Raw genomic sequence first — 27,653 nt, 5'->3', positions numbered from 1 at the left:
TGGTAGGTGAAGGAGGAAAGGGAGAGGGTGGGTGTTGGCGGGGGGGATGGGGGCAGGGATATGGAAGGGGGACAATGTTGGCGCCGGCCCCACTGAAGCGCTCAGCATCCCTCCGCTCATGGCGGATGTGTCTGGTGGTATCCATGACAACCCTTCAGCATGCCAGGGAGATACCACAGCGACATGGCCAAGGGCAGAGGGGGAAAGTGGAGGGAGAGGGGGAAGTGGAGGGAGAGGGGGAAGCATAGAGATCCATTAAGAACCACATATCTCTGTGACATTAATATTCACTCACACAGACTGAAGCCAGTTAGCTGTAGACAGACAGATATCAATTACACTCACCTTTCATCTGCAACAATGCTCTTTGAATCATCATCTCAACATCTTTGGTCCAATTTATTCTCAACTCACCCAGAATGTTGCTACAACACCATCTTTGTTTAGCTCCTATTTTGAGATTAATGCCGTCTTATGGTGGTGTGTGTGTGCGTTTGTGTGTGTGTGTGTGTGTGTGTGTGTGTGTGTGTGTGTGTGTGTGTGTGTGTGTGTGTGTGTGTGTGTGTGTGTGTGTGTGTGTGTGTGTGTGTGTGTGTGTGTGGGATGAGGGGTACATGAACTATAGATGTTAATTTGTGTTTAGGGGTTTTATGGTTGCTGATAATGGCTTTCTTAGCAAAGCTTTGTGACTACACAAACAACATCATTTACTTGGGCTCCCAAGTGGTGCGCAGCGGTCTAAGGCACTGCATCTCAGTGCTTGAGGCGTCACTACACACACCCTGGTTTGATTCCAGGCTGTATCACAACCGGCCGTGATTGGGAGTCCCATAGGGCGGTGCACAATTGCCCAGCATCATCCGGATTTGGCCAGTGTAGGCCGTCATTGTAAAAATAATTTGTTCTTAACTGCCTAGTTAAATAAAGGTTCAATTAAAAAATTAAAAATATTCTCAGATAGACACACTCAGTCAGGTCAAAGAGTACACTCCCATTCACTCAGAGCACATGTTAGGGTAGGTGAAGACTTATGGGTGACCAACTTACAGTGCCTTCAGAAACTATTCAGACCCCTTGAATATATCCACATTTTCTTACGTTACAGCCTTATTACCCCCTCCCCCCGCCCCATAAATCTACACACAATACCACATAATGACAAAGCAAAAACAGGTTTTAGAAATGTTAGCAAAAAAAAGTATTCAGACCCTTTACTCAGTGTTGAAGCATCTTTGGCAGCTTTGAGTCTTCTTGGTTATGACACTACAAGCTTGGCACACCTGTATTTGGCGAGTTTCTCCCATTCTTCTCTGCATATCCTCTCAAGCTCTGTCAGGTTGGATGGGGAGTGTTGCTGCACAGCTATTTTCAGGTCTCTCCAGAGATGTTCGATCGGGATCAAGTCCGGGCTCTTGCTGGGCCACTCAAGGACATTCAGAGACTTGTCCCGAAGCCACTCCTGCAATGTCAAATCAAATCAAATTTATTTATATAGCCCTTCGTACATCAGCTGATATCTCAAAGTGCTGTACAGAAACCCAGCCTAAAACCCCAAACAGCAAGCAATGCAGGTGTAGAAGCACGGTGGCTAGGAAAAACTCCCAAGAAAGGCCAAAACCTAGGAAGAAACCTAGAACCAGGCTATGTGGGGTGGCCAGTCCTCTTCTGGCTGTGCCGGGTGGAGATTATAACAGAACATGGCCAAGATGTTCAAATGTTCATAAATGACCAGCATGGTCCAATAATAATAAGGCAGAACAGTTGAAACTGGAGCAGCAGCACGGCCAGGTGGACTGGGGACAGCAAGGAGTCATCATGTCAGGTAGTCCTGAGGCATGGTCCTAGGGCTCAGGTCCTCCGAGAGAGAGAAAGAAAGAGAGAAAGAGAGAATTAGAGAGAGCACACTTAAATTCACACAGGACACCAAATAGGACAGGAGAAGTACTCCAGATATAACAAACTGACCCTAGCCCCCCGACACATAAACTACTGCAGCATAAATACTGGAGGCTGAGACAGGAGGGGTCAGGAGACACTGTGGCCCCATCCGAGGACACCCCCGGACAGGGCCAAACAGGAAGGATATAATGTCTTGGCTGTATGCTTAGGGTCGTTGTCCAGTTGGTAGGTGAGCCTTCACCCCAATCTGAGTTCCCGAGCACTCTGGAGCAGATTTTCATCAAGGAAAATCCGTTCATATTTCCCTCGATCCTGACTAGTCTCCCAGTCCCTGCCGATGAAAAACATCCCCACAGCATGATGCTGCCACCACCATGCTTCACCGTAGGGATGGTGCTAGGTTTCCTCCAGATGTGAAGCAAGGCCAAGACCTCAATCTTGGTTTCATAAGAGCACAGAATCTTGTTTCACATGGTCAGAGTCCTTTGGGTGCCTCTTGGCAAACTCCAAGCAGGCTCTCATGTGCCTTTTACTGAGGAGTGGCTTCCGTCTGGCCACTCTACCATAAAGGGCTGATTGGTGGAGCGCTGCAGAGATGGTTGTCCTTCTGTAAGTTTCTCCCATATCCACAGAGGAACTCTGGAGCTATGTCAGAATGACCATCGGATTCTTGGTCACGTCCCTTCTCCCCAGATTGCTCAGTTTGGCAATGCGGACAGCTCTAGGAAGAGTCTTGGTGGTTCCAAACGTCTTCCATTTAAGAATGATGGAGGCCACTGCGTTCTAGGGGGATCTTTAATGCTGCAAAACATTTTTGGTACCCTTCCCAGGACTGTGCCTCGACACAATCCTGTGACTGAGCTCTACGGACAATTCCTTCGACATCATGGCTTGGTTTCTTCTCTGACATGCACTGTTAACTGTGGGACCTTATATAGACGGGTGTGTGCCTTTCCAAATCATGTCCAATCAATTGAATTTACCACAGTTGAACTCCAATCAAGTTATAGAACCATCCCAAGGATGATCAATGTAAACAGGATGCACCTGAGCTCAATTTCGAGTCTCATAGCAAAAGGTCTGAATACTCATGTAAATAAGGTATTTCTGTTTTTATATTTAATAAATTCGCAACAATTTCTAAAAACCTGTTTCCACTTTGTCGTTATGGGGTGTTGTGTGTAGATTGATGAGGAAAATGTTTTATTTAATCCATTTTAGTATTTTTCTCTCCAACACACACACACACACGCACGCACGCACGCACACACACACACACACACACACACACACACACACACACACACACACAGAATCCCATCTGGGACTGCATGGCAGTACCCTCATAATGATGCTCTGATGAGTTCACTTGTGCTAGTGAGTGTGTGTGTGTTTGCACGTGAGTGTGTAATGCCACAAATACAATCTTGCACACATACACACACACATACACACACATTCTCAGATCCTCAGGGGGGATATTTTAAACCTTGCACCCTGTGCATTTGCTGAGGGGTTAAAAGGGAGAACAGAAAACCAAGTAAATAATTCAGACTTTCTGAAACTCTTTAGATGTACCTCCGACTGGTGGGGAAGAGGGGGAGGGGAGGTACAATTATGTCGTGATGTCACAATAGTCTGATTTTAGTCATGACTCTACTGTCAAATGCTTCTACAAGAGGCACAAACAATACCAGAAAAATATGTCAAAAATCCCAAAGTCACATCAAGGGAAGTCAAGTCTGTGTCACTTCAGTGTGCTCATGAAACACTTCTAACGTCCCATTGTGTTATTCTGTTTCAGGTGAGAGAGGAGTCATCGGGAGCCGGACAGAGAGTACCAGGATAACGGCTGTGTCCATGTGTTAAGGATCACCCACAGATCACAGAGGTGAACAAGAGATCTGTCATTTCCCATTGGGGTGTTTTCGTGTTCTCGTTAGCTGGGCAATATCTCAAGAACCTCTCATCATGGATCAAAGAATCGTTACCTCAACCAATTCATAGTCTGAAAAAAATGTTGGCCCCAGATGTCCCTAAGACATTATGAGTGACATTGCATCTGTCAAACATTGATTGAATGAGACAAAGAGAAACGCTGTGCAAATGAAATGGTCTGACCCACATTCTGTGGTGCTATCCATTTCTCTGAAGACACTGAAAGGCCATGTATACAGGTAAACCTAGGATGGTCCCTGAGGTAAAATACTTTTTCACAGTGAAGGAGGCTATACATTATTTACTGCTCTGACTCGTAGACATTGAAGGAGATAATGCACATGCACGCAATGCAATGTTTCAAGCATAAAAATCATAGAGCCTCCTCTGGTGGAAAACCTTTCGTTGTGCGTTTTCATAATGTCTTTTTCCATCCAACCTGACAGGTGCAGAAGTATATGTCTCCTTAAGGTTTTCATAGCCCTAGGTGGTGTGTCTCCCTAGGTGGTGTGTGTGTGTGTGTGTGTGTGTGTGTGTGTGTGTGTGTGTGTGTGTGTGTGTGTGTGTGTGTGTGTGTGTGTGTGTGTGTGTGTGTGTGTGTGTGTGTGTGTGTGGCTCATGTTCCTGACTGTGTATGTCCTCTGTCTGTCATTATCGGATTGGCTTCATACAGTTCCCTTGTCTGTGGCTCAACATCAGTCTCTGCTCTAGCAGTGGTTGATCCTTCCCCATAGAGAACAGTGCAGTCCTGTGGGAGTAGGTGGTGGTGAGGACTCATCTACACCAGAGTCTGACTTGGGGCAACTGTAGACCCACTTTCTGCCAGTGTCAATCTCCAGAGTGTATCCAAGCTTTACATAGAATCTTATTTTGTTTTGTTTTTTGGAGCAGGGGAAACATCCAAGATGTTGAGATTTCCAATTTCTTCCCATAAATGCCATTGTTCTGGAAAGCACTGTAGTCATCTATTTCTGTCGGGCATGGTATTCAAATTCTGTTACTGTAGGATTGAGTGGTTTGAGTAAAGGAAAGCCGCTTGACCAACAGCTATTAATTTCTTATTAAATTATTGTATCATGTTCTACTGACATTCTGTACGGGTTTACACTGCAAAATCTGGCCAAAATATTGTGTAATCTACTGGACCTTGCTTTAAATCCTTCTGGAGGGCAAAGATTCTGCTTAAATGGATTCAATCCAGGAAAATGAACTAAGCTGTGTGTGTGTTTGTTCGTGTCTGCGTGTGTGTGTGTGTTTGTTTGTGTCTGTGTTTGTGTCTGTGTGTGTGTGTGTGTGTGTGTGTGTGTGTGTGTGTGTGTGTGTGTGTGTGTGTGTGTGTGTGTGTGTGTGTGTGTGTGTGTGGTCTAGCATTTTGCTCCCTCCATCTGGCTGTGTCACTGAGTTCACCTGTACCACCATAGAAAGCCACAGCGCTCATCCAAGTTAACTGAGAACTCTGAGATAGATAACAACAACGCCCAGTCACTCAGTGGGGGATAGAGATGTGGAGGGATATAGACACAGACACAAACACAAACACACATACACGCACGCACACACACACACACACACACACACACACACACACACACACACACACACACACACACACTATTATCATCACTACTATCATGAGGAGTCCTTTCTATTGTTGAAGCACCTTTGGAATAATGATAGAGTAGGAGGATGTAGGGAGGCAACTCAGATCAGCCACAAACAGCCAGGCAGGGGGGGGGGGGGGGTGGAGGGAGGGAGATAGGGAGGGAGGGTTTTTAGTTTTTGTGTAGTTCCAGTAGTTAGCTATACCCTACCTCACCATATACAGTGGGGCAAAAAAGTATTTAGTCAGCCACCAATTGTGCAAGTTCTCCCACTTAAAAAGATGAGAGAGGCCTGTAATTTTCATCATAGGTACACCTCAACTGTGACAGACAAAATGAGAGGAGGATTTTTAATGAATTTATTAGCAAATTATGGTGGAAATTAAGTATTTGGTCAATTACAAAAGTTTATCTCAATACTTTGTTATATACCCTTTTTTTTGGTAATGACAGAGGTCAAACGTTTTTTGTAAGTCTTCACAATGTTTTCACACACTGTTGCTGGTATTTTGGCCCATTCCTCCATGCAGATCTCCTCTAGAGCAGTGATGTTTTGGGGCTGTTGCTGGGAAACACGGACTTTCAACTCCCTCCAAAGATTTTCTATGGGGTTGAGATCTGGAGACTGGCTAGGCCACTCCAGGACCTTGAAATGCTTCTCACGAAGCCACTCCTTCGTTGCCCGGAAGATGTGTTTGGGATCATTGTCATGCTGAAAGACCCAGCCACGTTTCATCTTCAATGCCCTTGCTGATGGAAGGAGGTTTTCACTCAAAATCTCACGATACATGGCCCCATTCATTCTTTCCTTTACACGGATCAGTCGTCCTGGTCCTTTTGTAGAAAAACAGCCCCAAAGCATGATGTTTCCACCCCCATGCTTCACAGTAGGTATGGTGTTCTTTGGATGCAACTCAGCATTCTTTGTCCTCCAAACACGACGAGTTGAGTTTTTACCAAAAAGTTATATTTTGGTTTCATCTGACCATATGACATTCTCCCAATCTTCTTCTGGATCATCCAACTGTCCTCTAGCAAACTTCAGATGGGCATAGACATGTACTGGCTTAAGCAGGGGGACACGTCTGGCACTGCAGGATTTGTGTCACTGGCGGCGTAGTGTGTTACTGATGGTAGGCTTTGTTACTTTGGTCCCAGCTCTCTGCAGGTCATTCACTAGGTCCCCCCACTAGGTCCCCCCTTGTGATCATTTTGACCCCACGGGGTGAGATCTTGCGTGGAGCCCCAGATCGAGGGAGATTATCAGTGGTCTTGTATGTCTTCCATTTCCTAATAATTGCTCCCACAGTTGATTTCTTCAAACCAAGCTGCTTACCTATTGCAGATTCAGCCTTCCCAGCCTGGTGCAGATCTACAATTTTGTTTCTGGTGTCCTTTGATAGCTCTTTGGTCTTGGCCATAGTGGAGTTTGGAGTGTGACTGTTTGAGGTTGTGGACAGGTGTCTTTTATACTGATAACAAGTTCAAACAGGTGCCATTAATACAGGTAACGAGTGGAGGACAGAGGAGCCTCTTAAAGAAGAAGTTACAGGTCTGTGAGAGCCAGAAATCTTGCTTGTTTGTAGGTGACCAAATACTTATTTTCCACCATAATTTGCAAATAAATTAATTGAAAATCCTACAATGTGATTATCTGGATTTTGTTTTCTCATTTTGTCCGTCATAGTTGAAGTGTACCTATGATGAAAATTACAGGCCTCTCTCATCTTTTTAAGTGGGAGAACTTGCACAATTGGTGGCTGACTAAATACTTTTTTGCCCCACTGTATATTTTAGTTTTTGTGTAGTTCCAGTAGTTAGCTATGCCCTACCTCACCATGTATATTTGAGTTTTTGTGTAGTTCCAGTAGTTGCATAGACTCTGTGTGCAATAATAGTGTTTAACATGATTGTTGAATGACTACCTCAGCTCTGTATCCCACACATACAATTATTTGAAAAGTACCTAAATTGAGCAGTGAATTATCAAACACATATTCAACCACAAAGACCAGGGATGTTTTCCAAAGCATCGCAAAGAAGGGGACCTATTGGTAGATGAGTAAAAACATCCACACACATTGTATGATTTTTCAGTAATTAATTTGCATTTTATTGCATGACATAAGTATTTGATACATCAGAAAAGCAGAACTTAATATTTGGAACAGAAACCTTTGTTTGCAATTACAGAGATCATACGTTTCCTGTAGTTCTTGACCAGGTTTGCACACACTTCAGCAGGGATTTTGGCCCACTCCTCCATACAGACCATCTCCAGATCCTTCAGGTTTCGGGGCTATCGCTGGGCAATACGGACGTTCAGCTCCCTCCAAAGAATTTCTATTGGGTTCAGGTCTGGAGACTGGCTAGGCCACTCCAGGACCTTGAGATGCTTCTTACGGAGCCACTCCTTAGTTGCCCTGGCTGTGTGTTTTGGGTCGTTGTCATGCTGGAAGACCCAGCCACGACCCATCTTCAATGCTCTTACTGAGGGAAGGAGCTGGTTGGCCAAGATGTCGTGATTCATGGCCCCATCCATCCTCCCCTCAATACGGTGCAGTCGTCCTGTCCCCTTTGCAGAAAAGCATCCCCAAAGAATGATGTTTCCACCTCCATGCTTCACGGTTGGGATGGTGTTCTTGTGGTTGTACTCATCCTTCTTCTTCCTCTAAACACGGCGAGTGGAGTTTAGACCAAAAAGCTCTATTTTTGTCTCATCAGACCATATGACCTTCTCCCATTCCTCCTCTGGATCATCCAGTGGTCATTGGCAAACTTCAAATGGGCCTGGACATGCGCTGGCTTGAGCAGGGGGACCTTGCGTGCGCTGCAGGATTTTAATCCATGACGGCGTAGTGTGTTACTAATGGTTTTCTTTGAGACTGTGGTCCCAGCTCTCTTCAGGTCATTGACCAGGTCCTGCCGTATAGTTCTGGGCTGATACCTCACCTACCTCATGATTATTGATGCCCCACAAGGTGAGATCTTGCATGGAGCCCCAGACCGAGGGTGATTGACCGTCATCTTGAACTTCTTCCATTTTCTCAAAATTGCGCCAACAGTTGTTGCCTTCTTACCAAGCTGCTTGCCTATTGTCCTGTAGCCCATCCCAGCCTTGTGCAGGTCTACAATTTTATCCCTGATGTCCTTACGCAGCTCTCTGGTCTTGGCCATTGTGGAGAGTATGGAGTATGTTTGATTGAGTGCGTGGACAGGTGTCTTTTATACAGATAACGAGTTCAAACAGGTTCAGTTAATACAGGTAATGAGTGGAGAACAGGAGGGATTCTTAAAGAAAAACTAACAGGTCTGTGAGAGCCGGAATTCTTACTGGTTGGTAGGTGATCAAATACTTATGTCATGCAATAAAATGCTAATTAGTTACTTTTAAATCATACAATGGGATTTTCTGGATTTTTGTTTTAGATTCCGTCTCTCACAGTTGAAGTATACCTATGATAAAAAAATTACAGACCTCTACATGAATACCTAGGATAGGATAAAGTAATCCTTCTCACCCCCCTTATAAGATTTAGATGCACTATTGTAAAATGGCTGTTCCACTGGATGTCTTAAGGTGAACGCACCAATTTGTAAGTCGCTCTGGATAAGAGCGTCTGCTAAATGACTTAAATGTAAATGTACATGCTTTGTAAGTAAGAAAACCTGAAGAATCTGCAGTGTATCAAATACTTGTTCTCCCACTGTATTTTTAAACAGACATTGATAGCTTTGAGCATGGTGAAGTTATTAATTACACTTTGGATACACCCAGTCACTACAAAGATACAGGCATCCTGCACCCTGTATATTATTGTGACCCTGGTGGCACAAAATCAAAAGACTGACTGCATGGAGATGCTTGGGAATATGGTCAATACGGGTGACCATATTGTGGGTGTTTCAGGGAAAAGGTGTACATTTTACCTCCATCATCTAGGATGTGACAATGGTTCATAAAATCTCTCAATTTCTCATTTTTTTGCGCAGTCTTGCAGGCCTTCTCATGCAGCTGCAACAGTAAGTGCATTTGTAAATCAGGACCTTTCTTGAGTTGGGCTCTGGGATGGTGCAGCTGTTGAGAATGTGAGTTTATGGTTGTGTGAGGGGAAAGGGTTGAGTGTGTGTGGGTGGGTGTATGTGTGTATCCCACAACTGTTGCGAAGGAGTAAAAGATGTTAGGGACAATAGAGGATGATGCACAGCTATGTATAATACAAATCGAGGTGAGGGCAATGGAAATGCATTTGGCAGTTGATCTACTTCAATTCGGTAAATGGCACTGTGTGCTCTTTTCGAAGGATGGATCCCAGTCTGTTCAGGGCTATGGGATGCGGGGGATCGGAGGTGGTTTGCCGGGCATTGGGATGACAACCCAACTTGGGATGAGGAGGGCTTTTAGCGGGTGGAATGGTGGGGACCAATTGGAGGTTTACTTAGTAGCAATGCAAATATCATGGTACAGTTATATAGACACTCAATCATCATGTTACTTTTTAATGGTACGTTTACAACCATATATTTTGATAAATAGAATTGAAAGTTGTGTCTCATTATGGTAAGTGGTGAAATAAGTATAGCCAGTTACAATTGTAATGGCCTAGCAGATAATAAGAAAAGACGATTAGTATTTACCTGGCTAAAAGAGAAGGAATATAATATATATTGTTTACAGGAAACCCATTCAACAGCAAAATATATATATATATTTCTCCCATGGGCAAAGAAATTCAAAATGGGTGATGGTTTTAATTAACAGTAATTTTAATCCAAATGTACAAATTGTCCAAACAGATTATCAAGGTAGGTGGATTATTTTAAATATGTTATTGGACAATAAACAGATATGGCTTATTAACCTATACGGTTCGAATTATGAAAATATTTATAAGAATTTATCAACTCTACAAGCAACCCTGACTCTATTATTATGGTGGGAGATTTTAATACGGTCTTAAATACCTCTATGGACCGGAAAGGAAATCACACTACAAACTATCACCCTCGGGCACTTAAGGAAATCATGAATGTCATGGATATATTGGAATTAGTGGATATATGGAGACTTAAATACCCTGACCTAGTGAGATATACATGGCGGAGGCTTAATCAAGCTAGTCGTCTTGACTACTTTCTTATGCCATTATCTCTAGCACCAAAAGTTGAAAAAGTGTTGATAGGGGACAGAATGCGGTCAGATCATCACATAATTGGCATATATATTACTGTTACAGAATTTCCACGTGGGCGAGGATATTGGAAATTTAATCAAAGCCTACTAGATAATAAATTGTTTAGATCTAGGTCCTATCTCGCCGGCTGTCCGACTACTCCTGTCTGGTCAGTCAACTATCCGGCCTGGACAGGGCCAACCAGGCCCCACCCACTTTGTCAAAGCACAGCCCCCACACCAGAGGGATATCAACAGACACCAACTTACTACCCTGAGACAACGAAGATCTTCCCCACCACACAATCCTGAGGGGGCGCAAGAACGAACAGGAAGATAACGTGTCAACCCACTCAAGTCAAGTATAGCAAAAAAAGGCCTGGCAATACATGATGCGGGAGCAAGCCATTGACACATATCGTGGGGAAACAAGAACCTCTCCCTCAACTCAGCCCCGGTAATAGGGTCAGAGGCAGAGAATACCAGTGGAGAGGGGAGCTGGCTAGGCAGAGACACCTTCACACCCCTGGGTCAGACTACTGAAGAGATGAGTCTTCAGTAAAGACTTAACTACTGAAAACACTACCAAGATTTGAATTTACTTCAACTACCACCAAGCTACTGCAAAATGTTGTTAACTGACTTGCCTAGTTAAATAAAGGTTCAATTAAAAAAATATATATATAGAAAACACAATATTCAGTTGTATCTCTGTTGAACCTCCAGTAGCCTCAGCTGCTATAGCAACATGGTACATACTTTCATCTATGGCCCCACAAAGCTAACAGAGTCTCCGATGCTTGTCAGCAGCCTCTATAGTTTCAGGAAACGTGATAGCATAATACCTTGTGGGAGAAAGGGATTGTCGGGTAAGAGGGTGGTGATGTTGGGGGGTTGTACGAGCGATCTGAACCCAGGTTGGGCTGGGTGTAAGCGGGATCAAATAAGGCGTTACCCAGCTCCATCACCTCATCATCACCCTATGAGAGAATAATAAGTGGCTGTAACACATAGACTCTCCCAGGCCTAGTGTCCAGAGCACAAAACCTGGCTGTCTTATAGGCTTCTAAGGATAAAATGTAAGACAATACATGTGAGAAGGTGAGGGGAACAATGCGTGGAAAGCTCAGTGTGATATGACGGGGACTCATGTCAGGGGGCATTGTTGTGGCCCTTTGTTGCTGTCGAGTACATTGGGAACTTAGAACTCAGAGCCCTCTTTTGATCTGCAAGCCTGGAGTTTGTATGTAGTGAAATGTATGCATAATGTATAGAAAAGTACCATGTTTTTGACAGTAGCTTTATGTGTTTGTTGTGCTGTTTGAAAATTATATTTGGTTGAACAGTCGGTTTGAAACACAATGTAAACGGTATTGTTACAGTTGGATGAAACACAATTTAAACTGTATTGTAACAGTCGGTTTGATACATAATATAAACTGTATTGTAACAGTCGGTTTTAATCAAAATATAAACTGTATTGTATCAGTCGGTATGAAACACAATATAAACTGTATTGTAACAACAATCGGTTTTAATCTAAATATAAACTATATTGTAACAGTCGGTTTGATACATAATATAAACTGTATTGTAACAACAGGCGGTTTGAGACACAATATAAACTGCATTGTAAAAGTCGGTTCTAATCAAAATATAAACTGTATTGTATCAGTCGGTATGAAACACAATATAACTGTATTGTAACAACAGTCGGTTTGAGACACAATATAAACTGTATTGTAACAGTCATTTTGAAACATAATATGAACTGTATTGCAACAGTTATTTGAAAACATAATATAAACTGTATTGTAACAGTCGGATGAAACACAACATAAACTGTATTGTAACAGTCGGTTTGAAACACAATATAAACTGTACTGTAATAGTCATTTTGAAACACAATTTAAACTGTATTGTAACGTAGCAGTCGGTTTGAAACATAACATGAACTGTATTGTAACAGTCGGTTTGAAACACAATATAAACTGTACTGTAATAGTCATTTTGAAACACAATTTAAACTGTATTGTAACGTAGCAGTCGGTTTGAAACATAACATGAACTGTATTGTAACAGCCGGTTTGAAACATAATATAAACTGTATTGTAACAGTCGGATGAAACACAATATAAACTGAATTGTAACAGTCGGTTTGAAACACAATATAAACTGAATTGTAACAATCAGATGAAACACAATATAAACTGCATTGTAACAGTCGGTTCTAATCAAAATATAAACTGTATTGTATCAGTCGGTATGAAACACAATATAACTGTATTGTAACAACAGTCATTTTGAAACATTTGAACTGACACAATATAAACTGTATTGTAACAGTCATTTTGAAACATAATATGAATTGTATTGCAACAGTTATTTGAAAACACAATATAAACTGTATTGTAACAGTCGGTTTGAAACACAATATAAACTGTATTGTAACAGTCGGTTTGAAACACAATATAAACTGTATTGTAACAGTCGGTTTGAAACACAATATAAACTGTATTGTAACAGTCGGTTTGAAACACAATATAAACTGTATTGTAACAGTCGGTTTGAAACATAATATAAACTGAATTGTAACAGTCGGTTTGAAACACAATATAAACTGAATTGTAACAGTCGGTTTGAAACATAATATAAACTGAATTGTAACAGTCGGTTTGAAACATAATATAAACTGAATTGTAACAGTCATTTTCAAACACAATATAAACTGTATTGCAACAGTTATTTGAAAACATAATATAAACTGAATTGTAACAGTCGGTTTGAAACACAATATAAACTGAATTGTAACAGTCGGTTTGAAACACAATATAAACTGAATTGTAACAGTCATTTTCAAACACAATTTAAACTGTATTGTAATAGTTGGATGAAACATAATATAAACGGTACTGTAATAGTCATTTTCAAACACAATTTAAACTGTATTGTAATAGTTGGATGAAACATAATATAAACTGTACTGTAATAGTCATTTTGAAACACAATATAAACTGAATTGTAACAGTCATTTTCAAACACAATTTAAACTGTATTGTAATAGTTGGATGAAACATAATATAAACGGTACTGTAATAGTCATTTTCAAACACAATTTAAACTGTATTGTAATAGTTGGATGAAACATAATATAAACTGTACTGTAATAGTCATTTTGAAACACAATTTAAACTGTATTGTAACGTAGCAGTCGGTTTGAAACATAACATGAACTGTATTGTAACAGTCGGTTTGAAACATAATATAAACTGTATTGTAACAATTAGATGAAACACAATATAAACTGAATTGTAACAGTCGGTTTGAAACACAATATAAACTGAATTGTAACAGTCGGTTTGAAACATAATATAAACTGTATTGTAACAGTCAGATGAAACACAATATAAACTGTATTGTAACAGTCGGTTTGAAATACAATATGAACTGTACTGTAATAGTCGGTTTGAAACACAATATAAACTGTATTGTAACAGTCGTTTTGAAACATAATATATACTGTATTGTAACAGTCAGATGAAACACAATATAAACTGTATTGTAACAGTCAGATGAAACATAATCTATACTGTATTGTAACAGTCTGTTTGAAATACAATATAACTGTATTGTAGCAGTCGGTTTGAAACACAATATAAACTGTATTGTAACAGTCGTTTTGAAACACAATATAAACTGTATTGTAACAGTCGTTTTGAAACACAATATAAACTGTATTGTAACAGTCGTTTTGAAACACAATATAAACTGTATTGTAACAGTCGTTTTGAAACACAATATAAACTGTATTGTAACAGTCGTTTTGAAACACAATATAAACTGTATTGTAACAGTCGTTTTGAAACACAATATAAACTGTATTGTAACAGTCAGATGAAACACAATATAAACTCTATTGTAACAGTCAGATGAAACATAATCTATACTGTATTGTAACAGTCTGTTTGAAATACAATATAACTGTATTGTAGCAGTCGGTTTGAAACACAATATAAACTGTATTGTAACAGTCGTTTTGAAACACAATATAAACTGTATTGTAACAGTCGTTTTGAAACACAATATAAACTGTATTGTAACAGTCGTTTTGAAACACAATATAAACTGTATTGTAACAGTCGTTTTGAAACACAATATAAACTGTATTGTAACAGTCGTTTTGAAACACAATATAAACTGTATTGTAACAGTCGTTTTGAAACACAATATAAACTGTATTGTAACAGTCAGATGAAACACAATATAAACTCTATTGTAACAGTCAGATGAAACATAATCTATACTGTATTGTAACAGTCTGTTTGAAATACAATATAACTGTATTGTAGCAGTCGGTTTGAAACACAATATAAACTGTATTGTAACAGTTGTTTTGAAACACAATATAAACTGTATTGTAACAGTCGTTTTGAAACACAATATAAACTGTATTGTAACAGTCGTTTTGAAACACAATATAAACTGTATTGTAACAGTCGTTTTGAAACACAATATAAACTGTATTGTAACAGTCGTTTTGAAACACAATATAAACTGTATTGTAACAGTAGGTTTGAAACACAATATAAACTGTATTGTATCAGTCGTTTTGAAACACAATATAAACTGTATTGTAACAGTCGTTTTGAAACACAATATACACTGTATTGTAACAGTAGGTTTGAAACATAATATCAAGACCGACAAGTATCAAGTCAAGTCTCAAGTCCTAAACTTTGAGTTTTGAGTCCTAAACAAGTCATAATGTGCTCTTATCCAAATGTAATTCCATTTCATATTTTTAACAAGAGTAATAGTTAGTATATTACATTAACGCAAATCATGAATGCTTTTAATAATATCTACATATTTATTACTTTCCAAATAAACTTGATATTTCCATGGAAATACATGGGTAGCCTTGAGAAAGACCCCCCCCCCCCCCCCCCCCCCCCAATAGTGATCGACTATCGAGGATCGCTATGGGGCGCAATCGGGCGATCTAGGCTTGTACACAATTGCCCAACCTTACACACACACACACACACACACACTCTCTCTCTCTCTCTCTCTCTCTCTCTCTCTCTCTCTCTCTCTCTCTCTCTCAGGATTTAGGCTACCAACTGCTTGGCCAGTTGTAGCTCAATCTTGGCTGCAATGATCACATTCCCCCACTGACTGACTGTGTGGAGGCTCATTGATTTAACATTACGTTAGTCTACATGCTACTAGCAAAGTTATACATTTTATAGCTGTCTGCTATATCAGCCATGACATACCGTTCTTTGTGCAGCTTCAAATGTCGAACAAAGTTGTAAATTGTTGCGCCTCCGTCTGTAATTTTCTTTCCGCATGTTTTGCAAGTTGCAATCCGTTTTTTGTTGATATGGCATCGTCTTCATAGCCGAAAATAATATATTTGGGTATCATTTTTCCAAGGGCTCCATCTGAATTCATCCACCGACGTTCCTCTGCACTGCCACTCACAACTTTTTCTCAGCTGGCACAATTTGATTGGCTGCTGTCTGATTCAAACTGTAATCTGTAAACTGTAAATGAAGAGTTAATGCGCTGCACACTTTTAAAAAAAACATTGTTTTTAATATTTGGGCTTAGGGAGGGTATCAAGTCAGGTTGAGTCAAAAGGCTCAAGTCAAAATCAAATCAAATCAAATGTATTTATATAGCCCTTCGTACATCAGCTGATATCTCAAAGTGCTGTACAGAAACCCAGCCTAAAACCCCAGACAGCAAGCAATGCAGGTGTAGAAGTCCAAGTTAAGTCACGAGTCATTGGTGTTAAAGTCAAAGTCGAGTTGCAAGTCATCATATTTGTGACTTGAGTCCACACCGCTGTAAACTGTATTATAACAGTCGGTTTGAAACACAATATAAACTGTATTATAACAGTCGGTTTGAAACATAATATAAACTGTTTTGTAACAGTCGGTTTGAAACACAATATAAACTGTTTTGTAACAGTCGGTTTGAAACACAATATAAACTGTATTATAACAGTCGGTTTGAAACATAATATAAACTGTTTTGTAACAGTCGGTTTAAAACACAATATAAACTGTTTTGTAACAGTCGGTTTGAAACACAATATAAACTGTATTGTATAATACACACAAGCTGACTGCTAGAGAACAAAGGGAAAGGAAATTCATAGCCTTGGGTGTGACAACAATGCCCCTCCAAGTTCAAAGTTCCAAGTTCACCCAAGACACAATAGTTGAACATGTACAGCATCATCATTTGGACAAAGATGATATTGTTTAACTAATAGTCTCTGCTTGTCTCTTCCAGATGGAGCATCTATCTGCGTGACCCTTACCTGTTGTCTATAGTGGGGCTCGAGACATGGGCTTCGATCACCACCTGAACATCAACATGCACAACCATCAAGATACAGTACGCTGAGAAGACAGATACAGAACTCTACTATTTATAATCAGCATGCATACATCTGTTCTAGATACACAGAAACCACCAAATACACACTAACATCCTTTGAATCAAGTCAGTTTTTTGTATCATTGTGATTTAAATCTGTAAGTTGTAAAACTGTTTACCATATGTCTACTCATTAGGATGTAGAAGTACAACATTATTTATTCTGAATTGTAAAAGTCTGTATTGGTGTATTGGATTTGGAATGAACCAGGCCTTAGAATACAGCATAACATCTGAAGGGAACATTGACACATTGTCTTTATCTGACATTGACTGAATTTATAGAAAAAGTAAACATCAAAGGGAATATTTTTGTACTTTCTCAAATCACTTTATTTTCTCAATGAACAGAATAAAATATATTCAAGAATATCTTGTTTCTGAGTTTTTTACAGTATGTCTACAGTAGGCCGACTGTATATACCTTTGACATGACTAGATCCTCTGTGGGATCAATGTGGAATGGGTGCTGATCAAAATAAAACAACATGGCTGACATGGCTGTAGCAGTTCCTGATTGACCCTGACATTGGTGAGAATGAAACATACAGTTTGCATACAGTACAAATAAACTACATACATGTTACATTTACCTTGTAAATGTGTTACCATATTATGTCAAATTAGATACAACTGTAAAATCTAAAATGGAAAAGATACTAGCTATGCTTACTACCTGAAGCACCATGACAACCAGGGCAAGCTGTGTAGCCTTCTACACATTTTGCGTTTGTGTTTGCTAGCAGAATGCATCTTCTACTTTTTCCCTTCTCTGTCACAATGTTTGCCTTAATTTTGTTGTTTTGTTCTACGTGAAGAAGGTTCAACGTTTTCATTCCCACTTCCTCTGTTACCTGCCTGTCTCTTTCCTTCTCCTGACAAATAATATCTCTCCTCACCTGTCTCCCAACCCCCACTTCCTCTGTTACTGGCCTGTCTCACTTCTTCTCCTGACAAAATGTTTCTCTTCTCACTTTTCTCTCTTCCCTCTGTCTCCCTCCCTCCCTCCCTCCCTCCCCCCCTCCCTCCCTCACCCTCTCCCCCATGTTCATTTCCCTTACCAACCCTTCCTCTCTTTCTCCCTCCTTCCCCTCTTTTCACTCTTTCTCAGATGTCAGATCAGAGTCTAGTCTTCCATTCACCCTGTCATCACATTTTTCACACAGCACTATCCCTTAATTGGGCCTGTATCATCATATCGTGTAGAGTGCCTGGACGCTGTAGAAGATGAAAGATGGCCTCGATCTTTTCCTTACACACACACACACACATTTATGCACACACAATAGTGTGTACTAACCACGCTAACCCCGCTAAAGGGGACCTGGCATAAGCTATCGTCACACACATACACACATGCACGCACACACACAGAAATACGCATACACACCTGGAGTGGTCAGATGCACTTAATAGGGGAGACATGGGATCTTTGTGTTATACCCTGAACACTGGAACACCTTCAGTATTGACATAAAGTGCAGTTGGTGTGATTGTAAGAGCATGACAGGTGAGTGAGGAATCTGAGTTTTTCCAATATCATTTGTTTCATCTTTCACTGGTTCTGTGAAAAGACATAGGATGCCCTGCAAGCTAGTGTCACACTCTGTTTTTAAACACTCTTCTCAGCTCAGGATCTTAAAGATTGTGGGGGTTATGTTTGTTCAGATGCTTATTCTATATAGTCTGTTTCTTTGTGTGTGTAGGGTTAGATGCACTCTCTACCGAGTTCCAAACTGCCTCTGGAAGCAATGTCAGCATAAGAACTGTTAGTCGGGAGCTTCATGAAATGGGTTTCCATGGCCGAGCAGCCGCACACAAGCCTACGATCACCATGCACAATGCCAAGCGTCGACTGGAGTGTTGTAAAGCTTGTCGCCATTGGACTCAGTGGTTACGGGTTCTCTGGAGTGATGAATCATGTTTCACCATCAAATCAAATCAAATCAAATGTTATTTGTCGCATACACATGGTTAGCAGATGTTAATGCGAGTGTAGTGAAATGCTTGTGCTTCTAGTTCCGACAATGCAGTGATAACCAACAAGTAATCTAACTAACAATTCCAAAACTACTGTCTTATACACAGTGTAAGGGGATAAGGAATATGTACATAAGGATATATGAATGAGTGATGGTACAGAGCAGCATACAGTAGATGGTATCGAGTACAGTATATACATATGAGATGAGTATGTAGACAAAGTAAACAAAGTGGCATAGTTAAAGTGGCTAGTGATACATGTATTACATAAGGATGCAGTCGATGATGTAGAGTACAGTATATACGTATGCATATGAGATGAATAATGTAGGGTAAGTAACATTATATAAGGTAGCATTGTTTAAAGTGGCTAGTGATATATTTACATCATTTCCCATCAATTCCCATTATTAAAGTGGCTGGAGTTGGGTCAGTGTCAATGACAGTGTGTTGGCAGCAGCCACTCAATGTTAGTGGTGGCTGTTTAACAGTCTGATGGCCTTGAGATAGAAGCTGTTTTTCAGTCTCTCGGTCCCAGCTTTGATGCACCTGTACTGACCTCGCCTTCTGGATGATAGCGGGGTGAACAGGCAGTGGTTCGGGTGGTTGATGTCCTTGATGATCTTTATGGCCTTCCTGTAACATCGGGTGGTGTAGGTGTCCTGGAGGGCAGGTAGTTTGCCCCCGGTGATGCGTTGTGCAGACCTCACTACCCTCTGGAGAGCCTTACGGTTGAGGGCGGAGCAGTTGCCGTACCAGGCGGTGATACAGCCCATCTGGCAGTCTGACGGACAAATATGGGTTTGGTGGATGCCAGGAGAACGCTACCTGCCCCGAATGCATATTGCCAACTTTATAGTTTGGTGGAGGAGGAATAATGGTCTGGGGCTGTTTGTCATGGTTGGGGCTAGGACCCTTAGTTCCAGGGAAGGGAAATCTTAATGCTGCAGCATACAATTACATTCTAAACACTTCTGTGCTTCCAACTTTGTGGAAACAGGTTGGTGACGGCCCTTTCCTGTTTCAGCATAACAATGCCCCCGTGCACAAAACAAGGACCATAGAGAAATGGTTTGTTGAGATCAGTGTGGAAGAACATGACTGGCCTGCACAGAGCCCTATCCTCAACCCCATCGAACACCTTTGGGATGAATTGGAACGCTGACTGCGAGCCAGGCCTAATCGCCCAACATCAGTGCCCAATCTCACTAAAACTTTTGTGGCTGAATGGAAGCAAGTCCCTGCAGCAATGTTCCAACATCTAGCGGAAAGCCTTCCCAGAAGATTAGAGGCTGTTATAGCAGCCAAATGGGGGATCATATCCATATTAATGCCAATAATTTTGGAATGAGATGTTCAACGAGCAGGTGTCCACATAATTCTGGTCATTTAGTGTATATATACAGTACCAGTCAAAAGTTTTGACACACCTACTCATTCAAGGGGTTTTCTTTATTTGTACAAGTTTCTACATTGTAGAATATTTGTGAAGACATCAAAACTATAAAATAGCACTTATGGAATCATGTAGTAACCAAACAAGTGTTACACAAATAAAAATATATTTTATATTTGAAATTCTTCAAAGTAGCCACCCTTTGCCTTGATGACAGGTTTGCACACACTTGGCATTCTGTAGAACGGTAGAGAGGTAAGAAAACAGTATGAAGCATAGGGGAGAGTGGGGTAAATTGAGCCATTTTTTACATTCAGCATTACTCCGTCAAGGGAAGTATAGTATTCTTTCTGGCGAAGATATCATCTACATATAGTTCAGGATGTTATGTATCCATGGAAATAATCAGAATGAATGTAAACATTACATTTTTGAAAACATAACTTGTCCAAAAAAAGTGGTCTCTTGGCTTACACAGGCTATGGGATAAGCTGAGCAGCGGGCCAAAGTTAATAAGCCGAATACAAATTTCTGTAATGAATGAAATATTACTACCACCTTTTAAAACCAGGTCTATCTTTATTTCCCAAACACATTTCAACACAATCACAATCGCTTTTTGGTCTTTTAATCCTTTTAAGCATCTTTTAACACATGTTTAAAGGTTTTTTTCAGGCTTTTGGTAATGAAGGCCTTCCCAGAGTCAGATGAACTCATGGATACCATTTGTAGGTCTCTGCAAACAGTATGAAGGAACTTAGAGGTAGTTTTGCGAGCCAATGCTAACTAGCATCACACACTGACACCACATAGAACCACAATGGAACTGGTTATTGTAATTGTGCAATGAGGGGTAAGTACAGTAACAATACTAGTCAATTCTTTGTGATGTAACAATAGAATTAGACCCATCTTCTTCAGCCAATCGTGGATTCCCTTTTCTCCCTTTATCACCAGGAGAAAAACACCTGAGTCACTCAGGAGAGACCCAGAAGGAGAGACCCAGAACATATTCAGTAACATATCATCACAGACATTCTGTGAAATCCAGCAAAATCCAGTATGAATCGTCACCATGTGTATTTGGGTCAATTCAGGTTATTTTAATTCAGTGATACCAATTTGTGCCTAAATCGCATGCTGCCTCTTTATCGTGTGTATATATTATTAAATAGTTTTTTTCCAACATTTCTTGATGATCTTTATTTACTATATATTTTTTAATGATCATTTATTTGTGTAACTGTTTGACATTTTATTGCATTGATAGGAGCTAGTAACATAAGGATTTCACTGCACTCTCTGTACCAACTGCTGTATGCAACCAATCAACTTTGATTTGGGCTGCAGGTAGCCTAGTGGTTAAGAGCATTGGGCCAATACCTGAAAGATTGCTGGTTTGAATCCCAGAGACGACTAGGTGAAACCCTAATTGCTAATGTAAGTCGCTCTGGATAAGAGTGTCTGCTAAATTACTCAAATATATATTTAAAAAAATTGATTTGAAGTGAAGCATATTTATCCTGATGGTCTACTTTGAGCAAATAAACCAAGACTGAGACCATGCCAACTAAATAGCTGAATGTTGTGCTGTTGTGCGCTCTGACCTGATAGTTGTCGCTAGGATGATGGTAACAAAACAGAGGCTATGTTTCTTGCTGCTTGGTGTCACGTCACCAGCCCCTGGGGCCCGCTTTGTTTTCCCATCATGCCCCTGTGGCCTGCTGGTTGGTTTAAACAAGAACGGTTCTTTTCTGCCTTTCAATTAAACCGCACCCCGCGGCACCCACCGACACTGTCTCGCTGCATAGAGCAAGAAAGAGGGCGAGAGAGAGAAAGGGATCCGTTTGTTGGTGGTGTGCTTTGCTCTCTTGGGTTTTCAGGTCCTTGTAAGCAAACATGATCTCACTGAGTTGTTCACTGACCAATGACATCCGCAGTGGGTTGCTTGTACCTGTGAGGTTACAGTTATCCAGACGGTCAGTTTTCAACTGTGGAAGAATGTTATTGTTGGAAGTAAAAGGTCAAATAACAGTATGACATACTTTGTAAAATTAGCTTGGTTGAATCTTTGAAGCCTCTGATCATAATACACATGAAACATTTAAATTAATGAGGCCAATATCAACTTAGCAGATAGTAAAATGGAAAACATGTTCATCGTAACTGTATCATTGTCCAGCGGTTTATCTGTTGGCCATTCAAATTGAGAGAGAAATAAAAACATGCACTACCTCCTGTGTATTTACTATACTCTCTCTGCTCTCTCTTTGCCTCTCTCTGTCTTTCTCTCTCTGCTTCTCTCTCTCTCTGTTTCTCTCTCTCTGCCTCTCTCTCTCTGCCCCTCTCTCTCTCTGCCTCTTTCTCTCTCTCTGCCTCTTCCTCTCTCTCTGCCTCTCTCTCCGCCTCTCTCTCTGCCCCTCTCTCTCTTTTCTTCTATCACTCTCTCTGCCTCTCGCTCTCTCGCTCTGCCTCTCGCTCTCTCTCCCTTTCTCCTACCCCAGTATCCCATGGTGACTAGGCACAGGTCAGGCTCTTCCTTTCAGAGAGGAGGACATGGGGGTTGAGACCAGGCACAAAGGCAAAGCGTCTAGACGTCGTCCCACGATCCTGACCCCAGATTTAGACCCCGGGCCCCAAGGGCCCAAAAGACTATTGTCCTCTTATTTACATATACTATTTCCTGCCTGACTGACACCATGACAAACACAGTTACTTCCTAACTTCAGGATGCTTTTAAACTTGGACTCCGGGCATGTGTCATAGGAGAAATAATAATTATTACAAAGGACCCAGAATATTGGCAAATATATGAATTTTCAACATAATATTACTGTCATGCCTATTGCATTCAGTTATTTCCAAATTCACTAGAACAGTTAACATTGAAAAGCATTTGGTTGGTGTTCAAAAAGTTTAGAATTCTAATTGTGATATGAATTTTAAGATTTTGTTGGTGACTGTTGTTCAGGTTTGCTGTGGTTGGGTAGGGTGCCTGCCTGGTGTGTCTAGAGGTGGGGGTGGGGATGTGTCTGGGATCGGAGTATGGTAGGGGTATTATAAGAGTATGTATACGTTGACAATGGATTGGTATTGGGTGCTAGCTTGTATGTGTGTCTGGCGTTAGGGTTGTGGGTGCAATGATTTAGGGACAGGAAATCATCTGCAGCATAATAGATTAGCATACAGCCTCAGACAGGCTTGGGACAGAGGCGTTGGACAGGCATTAATAGATGAGACAAGAGCAGGCCACTTCTTTTCAATGTCCCACATGGGAACGTGGAGCCAATGCACCTCCTTCTAGTGTCTGTGCTATCCTACAGGCCCCTCTGCATGGCTGACTAGTATGAAAACCCCATCACTGTCTGGAGGTTTTGCATAGGAGGAAATAGCATGTGCAGAGGCCTTAATCATTTATAAATATTAAAACTAGACAATAATAAGTTGATATCTGATTCAGACCCCTTGACTTTTTCCACATTTTGTTTAGTTACAGCCTTATTCTAAAGTTGATTACATTTAATCTACTCTAAACTTGATTAAATTGCTGGATGGGGAGCGTTGCTGCACAGCTATTTTCAGGTCTCTCCAGAGATGTTTGATTGGGTAGTCAGCGCTCTGGATGGGCCACTCAAGGACATTCAGAGACTCCTGCGTTGTCTTGGCTGTGTGCTTAGGGTCGTTGTTCTGTTGGGAGATGAACCTTCGCCCCAGTCTGAGGTCCTGAGAGCAATAGAACAGGTTTTCATCAAGTGTCTCTATGAAGTTTAATCCATTCATCTATTGCCTCGATCCTGACTAGTCTCCCTGACAATGAAAAACATCCCCACAGCATAATGCTGCCACCACCATGCTTCACCGTAGGGATGGTGCTAGGTTTCCTCCAGACGTGACACTTTGCATTCAGGCCAAATAGTTCAATCTTGGTTTCAACAGACCAGAGAATCTTGTTTCTCATGGTCTGAGAGTCTTTAGATGCCTTTTGGCAAACTCCAAGCGAGCTGTCATGTGCCTTTTACTGAGGAGTGGCTTACGTCTGGCCACTCTACCATAAAGGCCTGATTGGTGGAGCGCTGCAGAGATGGTTGTCCTTCTGGAAGGTTCTCCCTTCTCCACAGAGGAACTCTAGAACCCTGTCAGCGTGACCATTGGGTTCTTGGTCACATCCGTGACCAAGGCCCTTCTCCCCCGATTGCTCAGTTTGGCCGGGTAACCAGCACTAGGAAGAGATGTTTGGGTACCCTTCCCCAAATCTGTGCCTCAACACAATCCTGTCTCAGAGCCTGACAGACAATTTCTTCCACCTCATGGCTTGGTTTTTGCTCTAAAATGTAATGTCAACTGTGGGACCTTATATAGACAGATGTGTGCCTTTCCAAATCATGTCCAATCAATTGAATTTACCACTAGTGGACTCCAATTCAGTTGTAGAAACATCTCAAGGATAATCAATGGAAACAGGATGCACCTGAGCTCAATGTCGAGTCTTATAGCAAATGGTCTGAATACTTACGTAGATAAGGTATTTCTGTTTTCTTTGCAAACATTCTGAAAACCTATTTTCACTTTGTCGTTATTGTCACGGCTGTTGAAAGAAGTGGACCAAGGTGCAGTGTGGTGAGCGTACATTTTCTTTTATTATAAAAAAATGACGCCAACAAAACAATAAACAGTACAAAAACAAACCGTGAAGCTACAGGCTATGTGCCATCAACAAAAGTCAACTTCCCACAAAGATAGGTGGGAAAAAGGGCTAGCTAAGTATGGTTCTCAATCAGAGACAACGATAGACAGCTGTCCCTGATTCAGAACCGTACCCGGCCAAAACATAGAAATAGAAATAATAGAGTATAGAATACCCACCCCAACTCACAACCTGACCAAACCAAAATAGAGACATAAACAGGATCTCTAAGGTCAGGGCGTGACAGTACCCCCCAAAGGTGTGGACTCCGGCCGCAAAACCTAAACCTATAGGGGAGGGTCTGGCTGGGCATCTATCCGCGGTGGCGGCTCAGGTGCGGGACGCAGACCACGCTCCACCACTGGCTCACCCCACTTTAGTGGCACCTCTGGTGAGGGAACACTCGTCGCCGACCCCAGACTGCGGTCCCTCGTCGCGGGCCCCGGACTGGGCACCCTCGCTGGGGGCCCCGGACTGGGCACCCTTGCTGCGGGCCCAGGACTGGGCACCCTTGCTGCGGGTCCCGGACTGGGCACGCTCGTTGCGGGCCCCGGACTGGAGACCGTCTCTGGAGGCTCCGGACTGGAGACCGTCGCTAGAGGCTCCGGACTGGAGACCATCTCGGGAGGCTCCGGACTGAAGGATGTCTCTGGAGGCTCCGGACTGAAGGACGTCGCTGGAGGCTCCGGACTGAAGGACTTCGCTGGAGGCTCCGGAGTAGAGGCAGTCGCTGGAGGCTTCGTGCCATGGATCCTCACTGGAGGCTTCGTGCCATGGATCATCACTGGAGGCTTCGTGCCATGGATCATCACTGGAGGCTTCTTGCCATGGATCATCACTGGAGGCTTCGTGCCATGGATCATCACTGGAGGCTTTGTGCCATGGATCATCACTGGAGGCTTATTGCCATGGATCATCACTGGAGGCTTCGTGCCATGGATCATCACTGGAGGCTTCGTGCCATGGATCCTCACTGGAGGCTTCGTGCCATGGATCATCACTGGAGGCTTATTGCCATGGATCATCACTGGCGGCTTCGTGCCATGGATCATCACTGGAGGCTTCTTGCCATGGAACATCACTGGAGGCTTCTTGCCATGGATCATCACTGGAGGCTTCGTGCCATGGATCATCACTGGAGGCTTTGTGCCATGGATCATCACTGGAGGCTTATTGCCATGGATCATCACTGGAGGCTTCGTGCCATGGATCATCACTGGAGGCTTCGTGCCATGGATCCTCACTGGAGGCTTCGTGCCATGGATCATCACTGGAGGCTTGTTGCTATGGATCATCACTGGCGGCTTCGTGCCATGGATCATCACTGGAGGCTTCGTGCCATGGATCATCACTGGAGTGGAGAAACACACAGGAGGCCTGGCTCTGGGAGCAGGCACACCACTCACCAGGCTGGGGAGATATACAAGAGGCTTAGTTCTAGACGTAGGCACAGGACTCACCAGGATGGGGAGATATACAGGAGGCTTAGTTCTTGGCAGAGGCACCGGATACACTGAGCCATGAAGGCGCACAGGCGGTCTCAAGCGCAGAGCTGGCACAACCCGTTCTGGCTGGATGCCCGCTTCCACCCGACAAATGCGGGACGCTGGCACAGAGCACACCGGCCTGTGAATGCTCACTGGAGACACCGTGCACATTACCCCATAGCACGGTGCGTGACTAGTCACATGCTCGCCACGTTAAGCACGGGGACTTGGCTCAGGTCTGAATCCTGACTCTGCCACACTCCCCGTGTATCCCCTCCCAATTTTTGGGGGGGCTGCCTCTCCGGCTTCCTTGCTAGCCATGTTCCCTCATAACGCTGCCGCTCTGCTTTAGCTGCTGCCTTCGCCTTCCTCTCTGCTTCTACCTGCTCCCAGGGCAGGCAATCCTTCCCGGCCAGGATCTCCTCCCACGTCCAGGATCCCTTGCCATTCAAAATGTTCTCCCACATCCATTCCTCCTTACCACGCTGCTTGGTCCGTTTGTGGTGGGAAGTTCTGGCACGGCTGTTGAAGGAAGTGGACCAAGGTGCAGCGTGGTCAGCGTACATTTTCTTTTATTATAAAAAATGATGCCAACAAAACAATAAACACTACAAAAACAAACCGTGAAGCTACAGGCTATGTGCCATAAACAAAAGTCAACTTCCCACAAAGACAGGTGGGAAAAGGGCTACCTAAGTATGGTTCTCAATCAGAGACAACGATAGACAGCTGTCCCTGATTGAGAACCCTACCCGGCCAAAACATAGAAATACAAATAATAGAGAGTTGTACACAGTTTAGCTTATAAACATGAACATATTGGTTAGAGCTCTAAATGTTGGACTAATCTCCTACATATAGATACACGACTCCATGTTGTCACACCTTCCATCAACCCCTCCTCTAACTGACTGACCCGTCTTTTCTGAACAGTCACATTATAGAACACCCCCTACAAAGGTCCTCTTTCCACCCACAGTCATGCATTACTCGTCTACATCTAGCTAATGCACCCATAGCCACACCAAACATGTCT

The 27,653-nt window shown here is 42.2% G+C and overlaps 1 long non-coding RNA gene across 3 annotated transcripts in view; it reads left to right on the top strand.

Moving 5' to 3' along the window:
* The window catches only part of LOC115111303 (uncharacterized), a 76,096-nt gene extending 58,666 nt beyond the window's left edge, over positions 1-17,430 (top strand). For all 3 annotated transcript variants that reach the window (XR_003860790.2, XR_003860791.2, XR_003860789.2), the window contains exons 3-4: positions 3,704-3,790; positions 16,921-17,430. This is a non-coding gene — a long non-coding RNA (uncharacterized LOC115111303). The remainder of the gene's footprint in view (positions 1-3,703; positions 3,791-16,920) is intronic.
* The last annotated feature ends 10,223 nt before the right edge of the window (positions 17,431-27,653 follow it).

This window comes from Oncorhynchus nerka, linkage group LG27 (assembly GCF_034236695.1).
Source record: "Oncorhynchus nerka isolate Pitt River linkage group LG27, Oner_Uvic_2.0, whole genome shotgun sequence".
Lineage (NCBI taxonomy): Eukaryota > Metazoa > Chordata > Actinopteri > Salmoniformes > Salmonidae > Oncorhynchus > Oncorhynchus nerka.
This window is presented reverse-complemented; position numbering and strand designations above follow the sequence as displayed.